General features: G+C 47.8%; 1 protein-coding gene across 1 annotated transcript in view; it reads right to left on the bottom strand.

Moving 5' to 3' along the window:
* Positions 1-18,854, bottom strand: part of DUSP9 (dual specificity phosphatase 9) — an 80,527-nt gene that overhangs the window by 39,823 nt on the left and 21,850 nt on the right. Inside the window, exon 2 of the mRNA XM_073639939.1 lies at positions 4,226-4,750. The gene's annotated coding sequence lies outside the window, so the exon portion shown is untranslated. The remainder of the gene's footprint in view (positions 1-4,225; positions 4,751-18,854) is intronic.

Below are 18,854 nucleotides of genomic sequence, written 5' to 3'. Positions count from 1 at the left end.
ATTCTTTACTGTATGAACAGTGAGACTATGGATTCTTTACTGTATGAGCAGTGAGACTATAGATTATTTACTGTGTGAGCAGTGAGACTGGATTCTTTATCGTACGAGCAGTGGGAATATGGATTCTTTACTGTACGAGCAGTGAGACTATAGATTCTTTACTGTATGAGCAGGAAGACTATGGATTCTTTACTGTATGAGCAGTGAGACTATGTATTCTTTACTGTACAAGCAGTGAGACTATAGATTCTTTACTGTATGAGCAGGAAGACTGGATTCTTTACTGTATGAGCAGTGAGACTATAGATTCTTTACTGTACGAGCAGGAAAACTATGGATTCTTTACTGTACGAGCAGGGACACTATGGATTCTTTACTGTACGAGCAGTGAGACTATGGATTCTTTGCTATATGAGCAGTGAGACTATGGATTCTTTACTGTATGAGCTGTGAGACTATGGATTCTTTACTGTACGAGCATAGACTATGGATTCTTTACTGTACGAGCAGTGAGAGTATGGATTCTTTACTGTACGAGCATAGACTATGGATTCTTTACTGTACGAGCATAGACTATGGATTCTTTACTGTACGAGCAGTGAGACTATGGATACTTTACTGTATGAGCTGTGAGACTATGGATTCTTTACTGTATGAGCTGTGAGACTATGGATTCTTTACTGTACGAGCAGTGAGACTATGGATTATTTACTGTACGAGCATAGACTATGGATTCTTTACTGTACGAACAGTGAGACTATGGATTCCTTACTGTATGAGCAGTGAGACGATGGATTCTTTACCGTATGAGCAGTGAGACTATGGATTCTTTACCGTACGAGCAGTGAGACTATGGATTCTTTACTGTACGAGCATAGACTATGGATTCTTTACTGTACGAGCATAGACTATGGATTCTTTACTGTACGAACAGTGAGACTATGGATTCCTTACTGTATGAGCAGTGAGACTATGGATTCTTTACTGTACGAGCAGTGAGACTATAGATTCCTTACTGTGTGAGCAGTGAGACTATGAATTCTTTACTGGACAAGCAGTGAGACTCTGGATTCTTTACTGCACGAGCAGTGAGACTATGGATTCTTTACTGTACAAGCAGTGAGACTATAGATTCTTTACTGTATGAGCAGGAAGACTATGCATTCTTTACTGTACGAGCAGTGAGACTATGGATTCTTTACTGTAAGAGCAGTAAGACTAAGGATTCTTGACTCTATGAGCAGTGAGACTATGGACTCTTTACTGTATGAGCAGGAAGACTATGGATTCTTTACTGTATGAGCAGTGAGACTATGGATTCTTTACTGTACGAGCAGTGACACTATGGATTCTTTACCGTACGAGCAGTGAGACTATGGATTGTTTACTGTACAAGCAGTGAGACTATAGATTCTTTGCTGTATGAGCAGGGAGACTATGGATTCTTTACTGTATGAGCAGTGAGACTATGGATTCTTAACTGTATGGGCAGTGAGACTCTGGATTATTTACTGTATGAGCAGTGAGACCATGGATTCTTTACTGTATTAGCAGTGAGACTATGGATTCTTTACTGTATGAGCAGTGAGACTATAGATTATTTACTGTGTGAGCAGTGAGACTGGATTCTTTACCGTACGAGCAATGAGACTATGGATTCTTTACTGTACAAGCAGTGAGACTATAGATTCTTTACTGTACGAGCAGGAAGACTATGGATTCTTTACTGTACGAGCAGGGAGACTATGGATTCTTTACTGTACGAGCAGTGAGACTATGGATTCTTTACTGTACGAGCAGTGAGACTATGGATTCTTTGCTATATGAGCAGTGAGGCTATGGATTCTTTGCTATATGAGCAGTGAGGCTATGGATTCTTTACTGTATGAGCAGTGAGACTATAGATTCTTTACTGTACGAGCAGGAAGACTATGGATTCTTTACTGTATAACCAGTGAGACTATGGATTCTTTACTGTACGAGCAGTGAGACTATGGATTCTTTACTGTACGAGCAGTGAGACTATGAATACTTTACTGTACAAGCAGTGAGACTATAGATTCTTTACTGTATGAGCATAGACTATGGATTCTTTACTGTATGAGCAGTGAGACTATGGATTCTTTACTGTACGAGCATAGACTATGGATTCTTTACTGTACGAGCAGTGAGACTATGGATTCTTTTAGGTACGAGCTTAGACTATGGATTCTTTACTGTATGAACAGTGAGACTATGGATTCTTTACTGTATGAGCAGTGAGACTATAGATTATTTACTGTGTGAGCAGTGAGACTGGATTCTTTATCGTACGAGCAGTGGGAATATGGATTCTTTACTGTACGAGCAGTGAGACTATAGATTCTTTACTGTATGAGCAGGAAGACTATGGATTCTTTACTGTATGAGCAGTGAGACTATGTATTCTTTACTGTACAAGCAGTGAGACTATAGATTCTTTACTGTATGAGCAGGAAGACTGGATTCTTTACTGTATGAGCAGTGAGACTATAGATTCTTTACTGTACGAGCAGGAAAACTATGGATTCTTTACTGTACGAGCAGGGAGACTATGGATTCTTTACTGTACGAGCAGTGAGACTATGGATTCTTTGCTATATGAGCAGTGAGACTATAGATTCTTTACTGTATGAGCAGTGAGACTATAGATTCTTTACTGTACGAGCAGTGAGACTATGGATTCTTTACTGCACAAGCAGTGAGACTATAGATTCTTTACTGTACGAGCAGGAAGACTATGGATTCTTTACTGTACGAGCAGTGAGACTATGGATTCTTTACTGTACGAGCAGTGAGACTATGGATTCTTTACTGTACGAGCAGTGAGACTATGGATTATTTACTGTATAAACAGTGAGACTATGGATTCTTTACTGTACTAGTAGTGAGACTATGGATTCTTTACTGTACGAGCAGTGAGACTATGGATACTTTACTGTACAAGCAGTGAGACTATAGATTCTTTACTGTATGAGCATAGACTATGGATTCTTTACTGTATGAGCAGTGAGACTATGGATTCTTTGCTGTACGAGCAGTGAGACTATGGATTCTTTACTGTACGAGCAGTGAGACTATGGATTCTTTACTGTACGAGCAGTGAGACTATGGATTCTTTACTGTACGAGCATAGACTATGGATTCTTTACTGTACGAACAGTGAGACTATGGATTCTTTACTGTACGAGCATAGACTATGGATTCTTTACTGTACGAGCATAGACTATGGATTCTTTACTGTACAGTGAGACTATGGATTCTTTACTGTACGAGCAGTGAGACTATGGATTCTTTACTGTATGAGCAGTAAGACTATGGATTCTTTACTATATAAACAGTGAGACTATGAATTCTTTACTGTATGAGCATAGACTATGGATTCTTTACTGTATGAGCTGTGAGACTATGGATTCTTTGCTGTACGAGCAGTGAGACTATGGATTCTTTACTGTACGAGCAGTGAGACTATGGATTCTTTACTGTACGAGCATAGACTATGGATTCTTTACTGTACGAGCATAGACTATGGATTCTTTACTGTACGAACAGTGAGACTATGGATTCTTTACTGTACGAGCAGTGAGACTATGGATTCTTTACTGTATGAGCAGTAAGACTATGGATTCTTTACTGTATAAACAGTGAGACTATGAATTCTTTACTGTATGAGCAGTGAGACTATGGATTCTTTACTGTATGAGCAGTGAGACTATGGATTCTTTACTGTACGAGCAGTGAGACTATGGATTCTTTACTGTACGAGCATAGACTATGGATTCTTTACTGTATAAGCAGTGAGACTATAGAACTGCCACAATATGTTGTAATAGTTGATTCAACAAATTCAATGATGAATAAAATTACACAAGCTTGAATATTAGACTCTGGAGAGAGGATATTAATCCAGGGAGCTAGCCTGATTGTGGTATGGGGAATGGGGAAGGAATTTTCTCCCTAATATGGGGCAATTCGAATCTTCTTCATGGGGTTTTTGCCTTCCTCTGGATGAACATGTCAGGGCATAGGTTGAACTCGATGGATTTCATTCAACTTTAAAACTGAGTTTCCAAACTATGAATGGAGCTGAATCGCAGGAGCACTCACAGCCTATGGATACGTGGAGCTGGTAGCGGGGAAAAAAGAAACACGTCTCTACTACCTTGGCACCTCCGTATCTCCACACATCTTGAAGGTTGACACTTACCTTGCTCAGATATGTTCCCTTCTTATTTAGGTCGTTCAGAGCAAGAATTAATACAACAATGTAAAACAGAATGTGGGCCGGATCCTCCAGGCAATCATTATGGGATTTACCAGGATTGAAGAAGTGGTGTGAGATTACTAATCCAGCTCAACAATATCAATGTTCCAAGTACAGGACTATCTATGGGACTCCTCCGGATTAACGTTCCTTTCTACTCATTCATAAATCCTGTTTTTTCTTTCTGTCCTATATTTTTTTGCGTCAGGCATTTCTCTCGTGTTAAAGTTCTGGATATGGTCCTCCCAAACTGAAATGTCTACAGGCGTCTTCTGTAGCCTATCCAAAACCACAAGACATTCCAAGCTGCAATTCAGATAGTACAGCGGCCTTCCTCCTTGTCATGCGTCTTTGGCGAGAAGGCATCCAGGTGTCTTCCAGTATGGGAAGTCAGATAACTCAGCTTCTTGTTTTTCCAGGGTCCAATGTCGAATGGTCTAGGGTGTTCCACCTTGAAGTTTTCTAGATCTACAAAGGCAAAAAAACAACACAGTAAGACTGAGAGGAGTCATTGAGGACCAAACTGAGAGGATCTCACTGCCTATTTTCCTGGAAGTTCACCCCCTCAATTTCCTCCCCAAGCCCTGGGTTGGTCTACATGCTGTTAGCAGATTTCCTAGTGACATGACCTCAGCTTTTCTGGAGGATGTGACACAATCATTCCATGTGCTGAGTGAGCTCCTTCATCATTCATCACCACTGGTCATAGAGGAGAGGTCATCAACATTAACCTCCTCTCCTATGCCTGGGTTGAAGAGTCCATCTCTACCCAGCCTAAGACTAGTATTACTGTTGGTTTTCCGCCAATGTCATGGATTTTTATCTGTAAGAAAGAGTTGTCGAATCTATGAGATGGGCTTCTATCACCATGGGTCCCACGTGAGATGTCTAATCACTCAGAGGCGCAGCTTGGAGTTCATAGGCCTCAAGGCAAAACCTTTACCAGTGTCTACGAACATCATGTGCCTTCAATAGTATTGATGCTCTCCTATAGGTATTAGGGCTTCATCAGGCCCTAAGGCTGGTGTTCGAATTCTACCCCTACACCCTCTGTAGTTACATTCCTATAACCTCCACACAGAATCCTAAGATTTAGTTGTTCCATCATGACCTACCTAAAGAGTTGAAACACCTGACAGATGGACCCAGAACAGCAGCTAAGCTTTCTTTCACCCTCACCCTACACCTAAATACTTTGGCCCAGGCAAAGTGGTTGTCGGTGCCCACCTGGAACCCCTCACCGAGGAACCTGATCGAGCAGAGCGGTCTCCAACCCAGACACCCCCCCCAATAATCCTGCAAATTGAGTGAATATTTTTGCCCTCTAATGGCGTCAGGCCACACAACTACTACTTCATCTGTCTAACGTGCGCCCACTTTTTCCCAAAATCCACTGTAAATATGCTGCATTAATAAAAGTCGGGAGGATTTCTAGGGAGTGGGCTCAGGCACTGAACCAGGTGGTTGATGATTATTTAGCACAGCAAACACCCCCCCCCTTATAACTGCTGCAATTGGTTGCTGAAGTTTAACCCCTTAAATTACATGGCGAACAGTGACTATGGCATCTAAGTGGTTAGATGGAGGTTGCTGTCTGTCACTCCAATTTTGCCCCAATGGTGCAAATGCATATACTCGAGGGTTTGTTTAATGGCAGCAAAGGGTCCATGGCTTGGGGCCCAATTTGGACGTTAACTACAGGGACCTCTGGTATCTATGTATGTCTCTGACTCTCTCAACCAGCAAACAAGAAGACAGAACTGGATAAATCTGCCGCTTGCCTGGTACTGATTATTACACTGAGCAGATTGCAGAAGTTAAACCCCCTTAGATGACCTGATAAACAGCGACCATTGCATCTAAGCGGTTAGATGGGAGGTTGCCCTCTGTCACTCCCATCTTGCCCCCATGACGCAATTATATGAACTCAATGGATTGTTTAAAGGGAATCTGTCAGCAGGTTTTTACTATGTAATCTGAGACCACCATGATGTAGGGGCTGAGACACTGATTGCAGTGATGTATCACTTACTAGGCTGAGTGCTGCTGCTTTAATAAAATCAGTGTTTTATCAGCATTATCATTACAGGAATAGGTGCCTTGTGCCTCCTTGTCCAGCCACGCCCCCCAGCACTGATTGGCTGCTTTCTGTCAATGCACAGTGTACACAGTAAGCAGCCAATCAGTGGTGTGGGTGGAGTTATAATCTCATCATTTAGAGAACTGCTAGATCTGCAGCAGAGAAAACTGTGATTTTTCTCAAAACTGCTGCACCTAGTAAACTAAGTGACACATCGCTGGAATCAGGGTATTTACCCCTACATCATGCAGATCTCAGATGAGGTAGCAAAAATATGATGAAAGATTTTTTATAATGGCAGCTGGGGGTCCATGGCTTAAGGCACAAATTTGGACCTTAGCTATAGGGACCCCTGATTTTTCTGTACGTCACTGGCCCCCTCAACCAACAAACAAGCAGACAGAAATGGATGAATCTGCCGCTTGCCTGACATGGACTATTACACTCAGCTATTTATATTAAGTTGTATTTTTAGTATCTTTCACATCAATACCGAGACGTGTGAATCCTTTTTTTGTGTTATCCTGTTTATGTGTTTTTAGGTTTAACTCTAAAATTTATGGAAGCAATAAAAACGTTTTAAAGAGAATTTTTTTTTAGCAAAGAAACCATTTACCTGCACAAGGCGTCTGTCTGTATTTTCCTGCCGTGTATCTGCACAAGGATTAGTCCTATTGTCATTCAACAGGTCTGATCCTTGAAGTTTCTATGTAGAATATGCGGGAAAAAAAATCTGTCCAAAAATTTTCAGATTTTGTGGATTCCGTACTGAAATCCATGTCTGATCTAACACAGCCTTTCTGTCCGTAATTACTTAAAATACCGTATATATACTTTGGGTCCAATTCATCATTTGCATTTTTTTTCCAAGTCACTTGTCATTTTTTTTGTCATGGGTCTTTTGGGCCAAATTTTTACAAAATGGCGCATGTGGGTGATACATTTTGCACAAAATAAAAACTGCTTTGTTTTTTATCTTTTACCTATTTTTTGCACAAAAAACAACAACAAAAGAAGCGGAAAAATATAAAATAGGTTAAAAAAAAAAAAAAATTTGCTGTGAATCAAAAAATAGGCTTTAAAAAGGCGCAAATGTGATAATGAATGGGGCCCTTTTGTGTTTTCAATTCTTCATTGTTAAGATCTCTGCTTGCTGCAGTGAATGGAATAAGATTAAAAATAAAAAAAAATCCACAGGAGATTGTGTTAGAAAATTAGGAATATTGTTATGTGACATTTAAAGAAGCAGGATACAATAGTATAGCTATTCTCCGGATGGGAGCGTTTGCTTTATAGTTTAGTTTTAGGCTTTTAGGAGGGGGGCGCTAAGCTCCTTATGTACGCGGAATAGTGACTATGGAGTAGGCGAGATCCGCTATATAAAAGAATATTGATTTACACCGGCATTCACGGAGCATGCAATGTACGCAGCCTCTTTTATATTTCCATGAATAGGGACATGAGGACTTTCCAGGAAATGTACATGACTTGAAAACAACTGGTAATTATCTTTTTTTCCCATCTATATAATGAAGCAATTCTATCTCTCCTGGTCCTCGACGCACATATAGAATATTATGGCCAAAGCGTCTCATTACCAGATGCTCCAGGACTCTAATACAATATCGAAAAAAAGTCCCCCACCACCAGATAAAATGAAATAGGGGGTCCTTTAGGCCCCTTTAAGACATCAGAGCCTTGGTGCTGCCTCAATAGGTCGCCAGTTCCTCACCTTTCCTTTATCTGCCTCTTGCTTCTCGTTAACCTGACGAATGGACGTCAGAAAAAAGGAAGGGTGGATGACTACAGAGTCGGGGTTTGTTTGTAGTCTGTTGCCATGGAGACACATAAGGGTGCATAGGAGATGTAGACACAAAACAGTAGGATAATGTAGCTATTTTCTACCTAGTAGAGGAATCTGGCCAATCTTATAAGATGATTTATTGGCCTCCATGGCACCTGCACAGTGGTTCCTGCCGGATTGGGTTATCCTCGTATTAATATTCATCTCAGAGGATGTTGAACTTGGATTAACCATATAGCAAATCCTATGCAGTGATCTATTAAAGGGTTTCCTCCCCAAAATTGTAAGTTATACCTTATCCTAAGGATAGTGGGTAACTTTCTGATCGCTGGGGGTCCGATTCCTGGGACCCCTCAGTGATCCTGAGAAGGAGTCTCTGGATCCCTGACGCCATCTTATATGGAGTGGAGCTGTAGGAAGCTAAGTACAGAGCTCCGCTATCTCCGACAGTGACGTAGACCATGAATGGAGCAGACATCGAGCGCGCACCTCCACTCAACTCGAGACAGCGCCAATGATCCAAAGACTCGTTCTCAGGATTACTGGGGGATCCCAGCAGTCGGACCCCCAGTAATCAGTTATTACCCCCTATTTTATGGGGCAATACAAGACACCACCAGCAGAGGGGGGACACGTTAGGCTTTGACGCTGCTCCCTGCAATTTCAACCCACAAACTAAATCACACATGTCTACTTTTCAGAAGTCGCTTCCTAAACCAGCAGTCCATGGCACAGTGCCCACAGCCAAAGGGTCTCCATTTACCGTGAGACCCCCACTAACAGTACCAGCCTATTTCCACCAGCCATAATTGTAACAGATCGCCCCCCCCAACAATTGCAGCAGAGTTGCCCAAATTTACAGTGCCAGCAGACCGTCTCCATAAACTACAGCAGAGTGCCCCACATTGTGCCAGACAAGTGCCCTGATAATCAGTGCCATCATCATGGGTGTAACTACCAGGAAAGCAGGTGAAGGAGCTGCCATGGGGCCCAACATCACTGGATGCCCATCTCCTTAGACATAAGGTGCAGCTTATGATGACTACGGGAGGGAGTGTGCCACATTGCTACCCCGGCTGAGTGCCCTGCTCTGTGACATCACAATTTAATAATAATAATAATAAGAAATAATAATAATCTTTTTATTTATATAGCGCCAACATATTCCGCAGCGGTTTACAATTCAGACAGTTTACAGACATTATCATCACTGTCCCCATTGGGGCTCACAATCTACATTCCCTATCAGTTTGTCTTTGGAGTGTGGGAGGAAACTGGAGAACTTCTTGCTCATAGAGGTCATGGGGAGCTGCGGACCCCCTTCCAAGTCTCGACTTCAAGGTTACTTGCTATTCCCTTTATCATCAGTGCTGTGCTTCCAATAAACCACAACCCAAGCAGTGTGCCAGCTCAGTGCTTCTCTTCACAAAGCCAAAGATTGACATTAGCAAATTCCACTTGCCTGTAGACTCCACAAGGGGGAGCTCACTGCGTACCGATGTATACAGATCAATCAACATAAATACAAGCTCCCTCTAGTGGTGAATGGCTGAAGGAGTGAATAGCTCCCTCTAGTGGTGAATGGCTGCAGTGGTGAATGGCTCCCCCTAGAGGTGAATGATTTCAAAGGTGAACAGCTACCTCTAATGGTGAATGGCTGCAGGGGTGGATGGTTCCCACAAGTGAAGGCTGGCTGCAGGGCTGAATAACTCCTTCCAGTGGTGAATGGCTCCCTCTAGTGGTAAGTAGCTGTAGGGGTTAATAGTTCCCTCTAGCGGTGAATGGCTGAAGGGGTGAATAGCTCCCTTTAGTGGTGAGTGAATGGCTCCCTCTAGTGGTGAGCAGTTGCAGAGGTGAATGGCTCCCACAAGTAGTGAATGGTTGCAGGGCTGATTTACTCCTAGTCATAAATAGCTGCAGGAGTGAATGGCTCCCTCTAGTGCTGAGTGAATGGCTGCATGACTGAATGGTTCCCTCTAGTGGTGAGTGAATGGCTGCATGACTGAATGGCTCCCTCTAGTGGTGAGTGAATGGCTGCATGAGTGAATGGCTCCCTCTAGTGGTGAGTGAATGGCTGCATGAGTGAATGGCTCCCTCTAGTGGTGAGTGAATGGCTGCATGAGTGAATGGCTCCCTCTAGTGGTGAGTGAATGGCTGCAAGAGTGAATAGCACCCTCTTGTTGTGAATGGCAGTAGGAGATCTCCCAAATAGCCGGCAGCCATAACCTAAATGACATTGGCTATAATAATAATCTTTTTATTTATATAGCGCCAACATATTCCGCAGCGCTTTACAATTCAGGCAATTTACAGACCTTATCATCACTGTCCCCATTGGAGCTCACAATCTACATTCCCTATCAGTATGACTTTGGAGTGTGGGAGGAAACCGTTGAACCTGGAGGAAACCCACACAAACACGAGGAGAACATACAAACTCCTTGCAGATATTGTCCTTGGTGGGATTTGTACCCAGGAGCCAGCGCTGCAAGGCTGCAGTGCTAACCAAATATATTTAGGATATGCCGGCCACCTATTTGGAAAAAGCGATTAATAGGACCTGTTGGGTGTATAATGTATACAAAAATGTTGGATATCCTGAGGTTGCCAGAAACCACTTCTCCTTCCCTATAAGGAGTAATATAATTTATCATTTTTCTGTTCACTATGTGGCACCCCAGGGGTCTGGTTTCCACAGTAATGTAATGTTATGTCTGAGAGCAGGTGGGAGGTCCTTTGGTCAGGGATCCTGTGCATGCCACACCTCCTGCTCAGTCTTGGGAGGGGAAGAACTTCCCCTATATAAACCCGGGGCTGAAGCAGGGTTAGTCAGTCAAGGAGAGTAGAGACAGAGAAGCAGCATAGGAAGAAACAGCAGAAGCTCAGTGGGAGCAATACTACTACAAGTCAGGGGCTGGCAGCTGCAGAGCTCGCCCTGACTGAGAAGATTTCTTACCGGACCCGGCGTCCGAGGCTGTGGGGACTAACTCTTACCCAGCAGCAGAAGCTGACCGGCAGGGGATTTCAGGTCCTCAGGCCCAGAAACCCGAAGGCACGGTCACACGCGTGGGACCAGCACTGCCATCGTGGAGCGGAAGCCATTAGAAGGCCCCGAGTCACCGGCCATACGGGTGAGCACCACACGGTACACTCAGGGACGTGGGCTACTTATATCCGCTTCTAGCAAGGTAGCCAGAAGAGTACAGTCAGTTTGGGAGGCCTACAACTCCGCCTGGCCAGGGGAGATCCCATCTGCTCAAGGACTGACCAGGCCCCGTTCGCTAGCAAGTACTCCGGGAGGGTTTTTCGTTGTTACCAGTAAAGACCCTGAATTACACCGCACCGTCTCTGAGTGGTTCCTGCTACCCCCATCATCCACGTCGGCTGCCCTGAGGCCATACCCCTCCCGTTGGGGGTTATACCATCCCCGCTGCACCATCCATCCACCGGCCTCAGCGGACTGTCCTGCAGCGGCAGCTCCATAAGCTGCATTCAACGGGTGGCGTAGTCGTACTACATCTACCGCTAATAGACTGCCGTCCAGTTTGACTCCCTGGGCACGGACCGGGTCACCGCCACGAGACTACAACCCTCAACAGATCCGGCTCCGGGTAAGCTCCCGCGTGCGCAACGCAGCGCGACACAGGCCCAGGGGCGCGTCAACTTTGGCGTAGTCGGCAGGATTTCGTGCCCGCAACCACCGGGTACTGCGTGCCTGAAAAAGAGACTTTTCAAACTTACCTGTGGTGAAGATTCCCGCCATCCGGCGCCATCTTCAGCCTTCTTCCGGCCATCGGTGAAGTTTCCCGCCATCCGGCGCCATCTTCTGCCTTCTTCCCGCCATCCGTGGAGTTTTCCCGCCATTGGACGCCATCTTGAGGACGCCGCGCGGGAAGAAGAGGGGCGTGGACTCCGAAAGCGCGCGAGAACTGAAGCCCCGCCTCACGTCCGGACGTTGCGTAAGGTCCTGGAAGGAGCCCAGCAGACGCCGACGTCACAGGAGCGCGACGGAAGGTCCTCAACCCTGACGATCCACTGCGGAGCCGCGGCCTACGGAAGAGGATCATCGCAAGGTAGGCCACGGTCCACTAGGGGGGAGGAAGATGTCGGATACGGAGGAGAGCTTCACTGCCTCAACCCCCGCCAGCGCTACCGCTGCTGCAGTTATGCCCTTCACCATGCCCTATATCCCGGGAGCAGCTTGGCTACCCCAGTACTCAGGGGAGTCACATACCCTGCATGACTTTAGAGAAAAGCTGGATAGCCTCTTCCAGGTGTACCCCCTCACAGAAGAGCAAAAAGTGAGCATCCTGGTGGCCCAACTAACCGGGGCAGCCAAAAGGGAAGTAAAATCCTGGCCACCTGGGAGGAAGACTGTCGCAGGGATACTAACCCGGCTGAAGGACACCTTTGATACCCGCACCTCAGCCGAGATTAAGCTTAGATTCTACGGGTGCAAGCAGCGAGCGCATGAGAGTATAAGGGACTATGCACTAAACCTACAAGAGGCCCTGAGGGCCATTAAGCAGACCGACCCTGATGGAGTGGGAAACGAGGACAGGCTGTTGACCGAACAGTTTATAGAGGGACTGTATTGTAATACCCACCGAACCCAGTTGCGGGCAATGGCCTTACAGGATCCCCATCTGGGCTTTGCACAGTTCAAGGACAGAGCCATCCGGGTGCTCCGAGAATCGGCACCGGGTGGCGTTGTGACCCACAGGCGCCCTGCTATCACTTACCACCAGGAGGCGGCGCCCTTGTCGGCAGGGCCTGTGGGAGCTGATGCGCAGGCTTTGGACAATGACCCGGCTCCAGACCTACACCATCAGGTCCAAGAGCTAGCTAAGAGCGTTGCTGCGCTAACCCGAACTGTGCAGTCTTTACAGGCTTCCACCCCAGGGAAGATCCAGCTGGCATCCGGACCGGAGGACATCCCGTGGCGTCGACCAAGGAGGACCCCACCGGCCAGAGGAAGACCCAGTGACCGATACAGCGAGGACGGACGACCCATCTGCCGCCGCTGCAATCAACCCGGACATATGGCAAGGTACTGTTCTTTAAACGGGCACAACCTGGGGTAGAGGGCCAACCCCCAGGAAAAAGATCACCAGGCCCATCGAACTGGCGCGACAGATATGTGGGAGGACGTCCAGTCTTGCCTGTGGTACTGGATGGCATTCCCATGAGTGCCCTACTGGACACCGGGTCACAGGTCACCACCATCCCGTACGTGCTCTTTAAGCAGTACTGGAATGACTCGGATATTACCCGCTACCCTGACGACGACTTGAGTATCATCGCCAGCAATGGCCAGCCCGTGCCACAGATCGGATTTAAAGAGGTGACCATCAAAATCGGTAGAGTCGAACTGGCAGCACAGGGACTGATCATTGTAGATATTGACAAACATGAGAGTCACCCAAAAATAACTCTAGGAACTAATGTAATTGAAAATTGTCTTGCAGAGGTGATTTTCCTTTTATAGCAGGTTGCCAAGAACGCCAGCTCCGGCGAGCAGCGGGTGCTCCAGAAAGAGATCCGGGCACTGATGCGACGGCAACAGGTGGAACTCTCCGGCGGCGAGATTGGTAGCGTAAGAATGTGTGACCCTTTTCCTATTGCCATGCCCCCAAAAAGTGAAATGATGATTTGGTGCCGGGCAGCTATTGGTCTGAGAGGTAGAGATTACCAGGCAATGGTAGAACCAGTTTACTCGGACAGTAGGCCCACCATTTTGACAGCACGGGGGGTGGTTGATGTACGCCATGGGAGGGTGCCCGTTCGCATAATAAATATCGGGGAGAGGGAAGTGTACCTGCCCCGGTATGCCACGCTAGCCAAATTATATACCATTAACCAAAATTCTATACAATCTGTGGAACCCTTGCCTCCATCTCACCCGGAGGAAGGTAACGGCTCTAAGAAAAACATGGAGGACTGGTGTCAGCAACTACATCTGGGTACTGACTCCACTCCCGCACACCAGAAACAAGGAGTCTATCGGGTGGTTCAGGAGTACGAGAGAGTGTTCAGTAAACACCCGTTAGACTTCGGGCGAGTCAAGGGGGTAGAACACCACATCCCCACGGGAGACCATCCTCCTATAAAAGAGAGGTATCGACCCGTACTCCCTGCCCACTACCAACACGCCAAGGGGATGCTTAGAGACATGAAGGAGGCTGGGGTGATCAGGGATAGCTGTAGCCCCTGGGCAGCTCCACTAGTCTTAGTCAGAAAAAAAGACAACACCATGAGGATGTGTGTAGATTACCGGAAAATCAACCGTATCACACACAAGGATGCGTACCCCTTGCCAAGGATAGAGGAGTCATTGGCTGCTTTAAGATCTGCTAACTTCTTCTCTACCTTGGATCTCACTAGCGGGTACTGGCAGGTTCCTGTAGCAGAGGTGGACCGGGAGAAGACCGCATTCACCACCCCGATGGGACTTAGCGAGTTCACCTGCATGCCGTTCGGACTCTGCAACGCACCAGGAACCTTCCAACGACTAATGGAGTGTTGTCTGGGCCACAGAAACTTCGAGACGGTCCTGTTGTACCTGGACGATGTCATCGTATATTCCAAGACGTATGAGGACCACCTGAAACACCTGGCGGAAGTGTTCGAGGCTCTGGCGAGTTACGGCCTAAAGGTGAAACCCTCCAAGTGTCACCTCCTGAAACCAAAGGTGCAGTACCTGGGACACGTGGTGAGCGCTGACGGAGTGGCTCCCGACCCTGATAAGATCACCGCAATTAAGGAATGGCCAAGCCCCTCCAGCGTAAAAGAAGTGCGGCAGTTCCTCGGGTTGGTAGGCTACTACCGAAGGTTTATTCCCGGTTTCACCAAAAAGGCAGCACCTATGCAGGACCTCCTGATAGGCCAGTCCTGGAAGGCCAAGAACCAGAAGCCGCCCTTCAAATGGGAGGAGCTGGAAGAAGAGTCCTTCCGCCAGCTGAAGATGGCCCTCACGGGGGACGAAATCCTGGCGTACCCGGATTATAGCCAGCCCTTTATCCTCTACACCGACGCCAGTAACATCGGGCTAGGAGCCGTACTGTCCCAGATCCAGCAGGGGAAGGAACGAGTAATCGCCTACGCCAGCCGAAAACTGCGACCCACCGAAAGGAACCCCGAGAATTACAGCTCATTTAAGCTAGAGTTCCTGGCCGTAGTATGGGCAGTCACCGAGCGCTTTAAGCATTACCTCGCTTCTTCCCGGTTCACCGTGTACACGGATAACAACCCGTTGACACACCTGGACACGGCAAGACTCGGTGCCCTGGAGCAGAGGTGGATGGCCCGTCTGTCCAACTACGAGTTCACAATCAAATACCGGGCCGGACGCTCCAATACCAACGCGGATGCCCTGTCCAGGATGCCCAACCTGCCGGACGAAGGAGAAGATCCGGAGGGACTGGAAGAAGTTGAACTCCCTGCGTTCCACCGTCATGGGACTATCCAGTATTCCCACCGGGTAAGGAGTAAGCAGGCTGTTACGTTGAACCCCTTACCTCACTACAACTGGGCGGAAACGCAAGACAGCGACCCTGCCGTCCGACTGGTGAAGGAGATGCTGACTCGCCCGGAGGCTTGCCTTGAACCAGACGCGCCGGAGGAAGCCAAACAACTATGGGCAGAGAAGAGTCGACTGTTCCTTTACAAGGGGAAGTTGTGCCGCAGAATGGTTAACTCCCGGACGCATGAACTACTCTGGCAAGTAGTGGTGCCACGGAGGGACGCAGCCATGGTGATGGAGGCATACCACGACGGAGCTGGACACTTCGGGTGGAAGAAGCTGGAGTTCCTGCTGCGCGAGCGATTCCACTGGGTAGGCATGAGGGGAACCATTGAGAAGTGGTGCAGAGACTGTGGCCCGTGCAACCTGAGAAGGAAGGACCGCGCCAGCCAGAAGACTCCCCTGCAGTCCATCGTCACCCGGCAACCGTTGGAACTGGTAGCCTTGGATCATGTAAAACTGACCCCAAGCAGAAGTGGCTACGTCTACGCGTTAACCATCGTGGATCATTACTCCCGGTTTCTGGTTGTCGTCCCCGTCAAGGACTTAACGGCTCAAACAGCAGCTAGAGCCTTCCAGCAGCACTTTTGCCGTCCACACGGGTACCCGGACCAAGTGCTGACGGACCAGGGACCTGCCTTTGAAGCGGAGGTCTTCCAGGAATTCTGCAATCTGTATGGCTGCCGGAAGATAAGGACGACACCCTACCATCCGCAAACTAATGGACTTTGTGAGAAAATGAACCAGGTGGTAATGGATCTTCTAAAAACGTTGCCCCTGGAAGAACGCAATCTGTGGCCTGAGAAGTTGCCCGATCTGGTGGACCTATACAACCACATCCCGGTAGGTTCCACCAACTGTACCCCGGCTTACCTAATGAGGGCAAGACCTGGTAAGTTACCTGTTGACCTGGAAATGGGAGTCCTGACACCCGAGGACACTTCACCAGAAACAGACTGGGACACAGAGAGGCAGCAGCAGTACCGGAGAGTACAGGAGAGCGTGGAGCGAAGTCTGTCAGGCTAGGGAAAGACAAGAGAAAACTTACAACCAGTATGCTCCCGCTGTTCCCCTGGTACCCGAAGAGCAGGTCTTGAAGAGGAAGAGACGGCTCCACAAGTTGGACGACCAGTGGGAGAAGGACCCGTACACCGTACTGCCCTCAAGCCACGAGAACCCGAAGGTTTGTACCATCAGTAAAGACGGAGGGGAAACCACAGCCATTGTATCCCGGGACCACCTGAAGAAGTGTCCCGAACAACTGAGGAACCCTGAAGAGGAACAAGAAGACCATCGACCCGTAGAGGAAAGGGAAGATATGGTTAGTACTGTGCTCGGGGACTTCCCTCGGTCTTGGACTCAAGTCAATGGTGCAGTTGTGGTACCCGTACTCACCTTCCTCCAACCAGCATCCCAAGCACCTACGGAGCAACAGGTAGAGCTGGAAGAACAGCCGGTCCAGGAGGCAGAAGACTCCACACAAGCAGAACAGGAGGATCAACCCTCTGCTTATAGTGAGCCTGCCGTACCCCTAGTGAGACAAAGAGTCGGTAGACAGCTGCCCAGTTTACCCTTGACAGCTCCTACACCCTGTAGTTCAGGGCCAGACAGTCAGCTCCGTAGGTCCACTAGGGCCACTAGAGGCCAGTTACCCGCACGCTGGAGGATTTGAAGTGTATAAATTGTTTTATTTATGTTTACCTGTGTATTGTTGCTTGTGTATAATTTTGTGTTTCCAGTTACTTTTAGGAATCCTTGGTGGATTACCGGGAATCCTTGTACATAGTTGGAGCGTAACCCAGGATGGTCTAGAGACTGTTAAGGACTCGGGGTAGGACAGACCCCTACCTGGTTACGTCTCCCTGTTTTGGTGAAATGGACACCTTGCTTTCTTCAAAGACTGCACCCGGTTACGGACATGCCGTGACCACCTTTATGTGTTTCTTATTGTATTATTATTGTTTATATCTTGTTATGTTTTTCTAAAATATGTTTAGTCCCGGAGTACTAAATTTTACTAGGGGGGAATGTGGCACCCCAGGGGTCTGGTTTCCACAGTAATGTAATGTTATGTCTGAGAGCAGGTGGGAGGTCCTTTGGTCAGGGATCCTGTGCATGCCACACCTCCTGCTCAGTCTTGGGAGGGGAAGAACTTCCCCTATATAAACCCGGGGCTGAAGCAGGGTTAGTCAGTCAAGGAGAGTAGAGACAGAGAAGCAGCATAGGAAGAAACAGCAGAAGCTCAGTGGGAGCAATACTACTACAAGTCAGGGGCTGGCAGCTGCAGAGCTCGCCCTGACTGAGAAGATTTCTTACCGGACCCGGCGTCCGAGGCTGTGGGGACTAACTCTTACCCAGCAGCAGAAGCTGACCGGCAGGGGATTTCAGGTCCTCAGGCCCAGAAACCCGAAGGCACGGTCACACGCGTGGGACCAGCACCGCCATCGTGGAGCGGAAGCCATTAGAAGGCCCCGAGTCACCGGCCATACGGGTGAGCACCACACGGTACACTCAGGGACGTGGGCTACTTATATTCGCTTCTAGCAAGGTAGCCAGAAGAGTACAGTCAGTTTGGGAGGCCTACAACTCCGCCTGGCCAGGGGAGATCCCATCTGCTCAAGGACTGACCAGGCCCCGTTCGCTAGCAAGTACTCCGGGAGGGTTTATCGTTGTTACCAGTAAAGACCCTGAATTACACCGCACCGTCTCTGAGTGGTTCCTGCTACCCCCATCATCCACGTCGGCTGCCCTGAGGCCATACCCCTCCCGTTGGGGGTTATACCATCCCCGCTGCACCATCCATCCACCGGCCTCAGCGGACTGTCCTGCAGCGGCAGCTCCATAAGCTGCATTCAACGGGTGGCGTAGTCGTACTACATCTACCGCTAATAGACTGCCGTCCAGTTTGACTCCCTGGGCACGGACCGGGTCACCGCCACGAGACTACAACCCTCAACAGATCCGGCTCTGGGTAAGCTCCCGCGTGCGCAACGCAGCGCGACACAGGCCCAGGGGCGCGTCAACTACAATCTCCCATATTCCGCTCATTATTTACCCATAATCTCCTAATCTGTATATTACAGCCACGGGCATCTTCAGTGATGAGTGGTCTTCTAATGGAAGCTAAGGATGAGACCATCACCTCCTAAAAAGCCATTTAGACAAT

Source organism: Phyllobates terribilis, unplaced genomic scaffold (assembly GCF_046119375.1).
Source record: "Phyllobates terribilis strain yellow unplaced genomic scaffold, ASM4611937v1 Scaffold_7__3_contigs__length_470593459, whole genome shotgun sequence".
NCBI classification, from domain to species: Eukaryota; Metazoa; Chordata; class Amphibia; order Anura; family Dendrobatidae; genus Phyllobates; species Phyllobates terribilis.
This window is presented reverse-complemented; position numbering and strand designations above follow the sequence as displayed.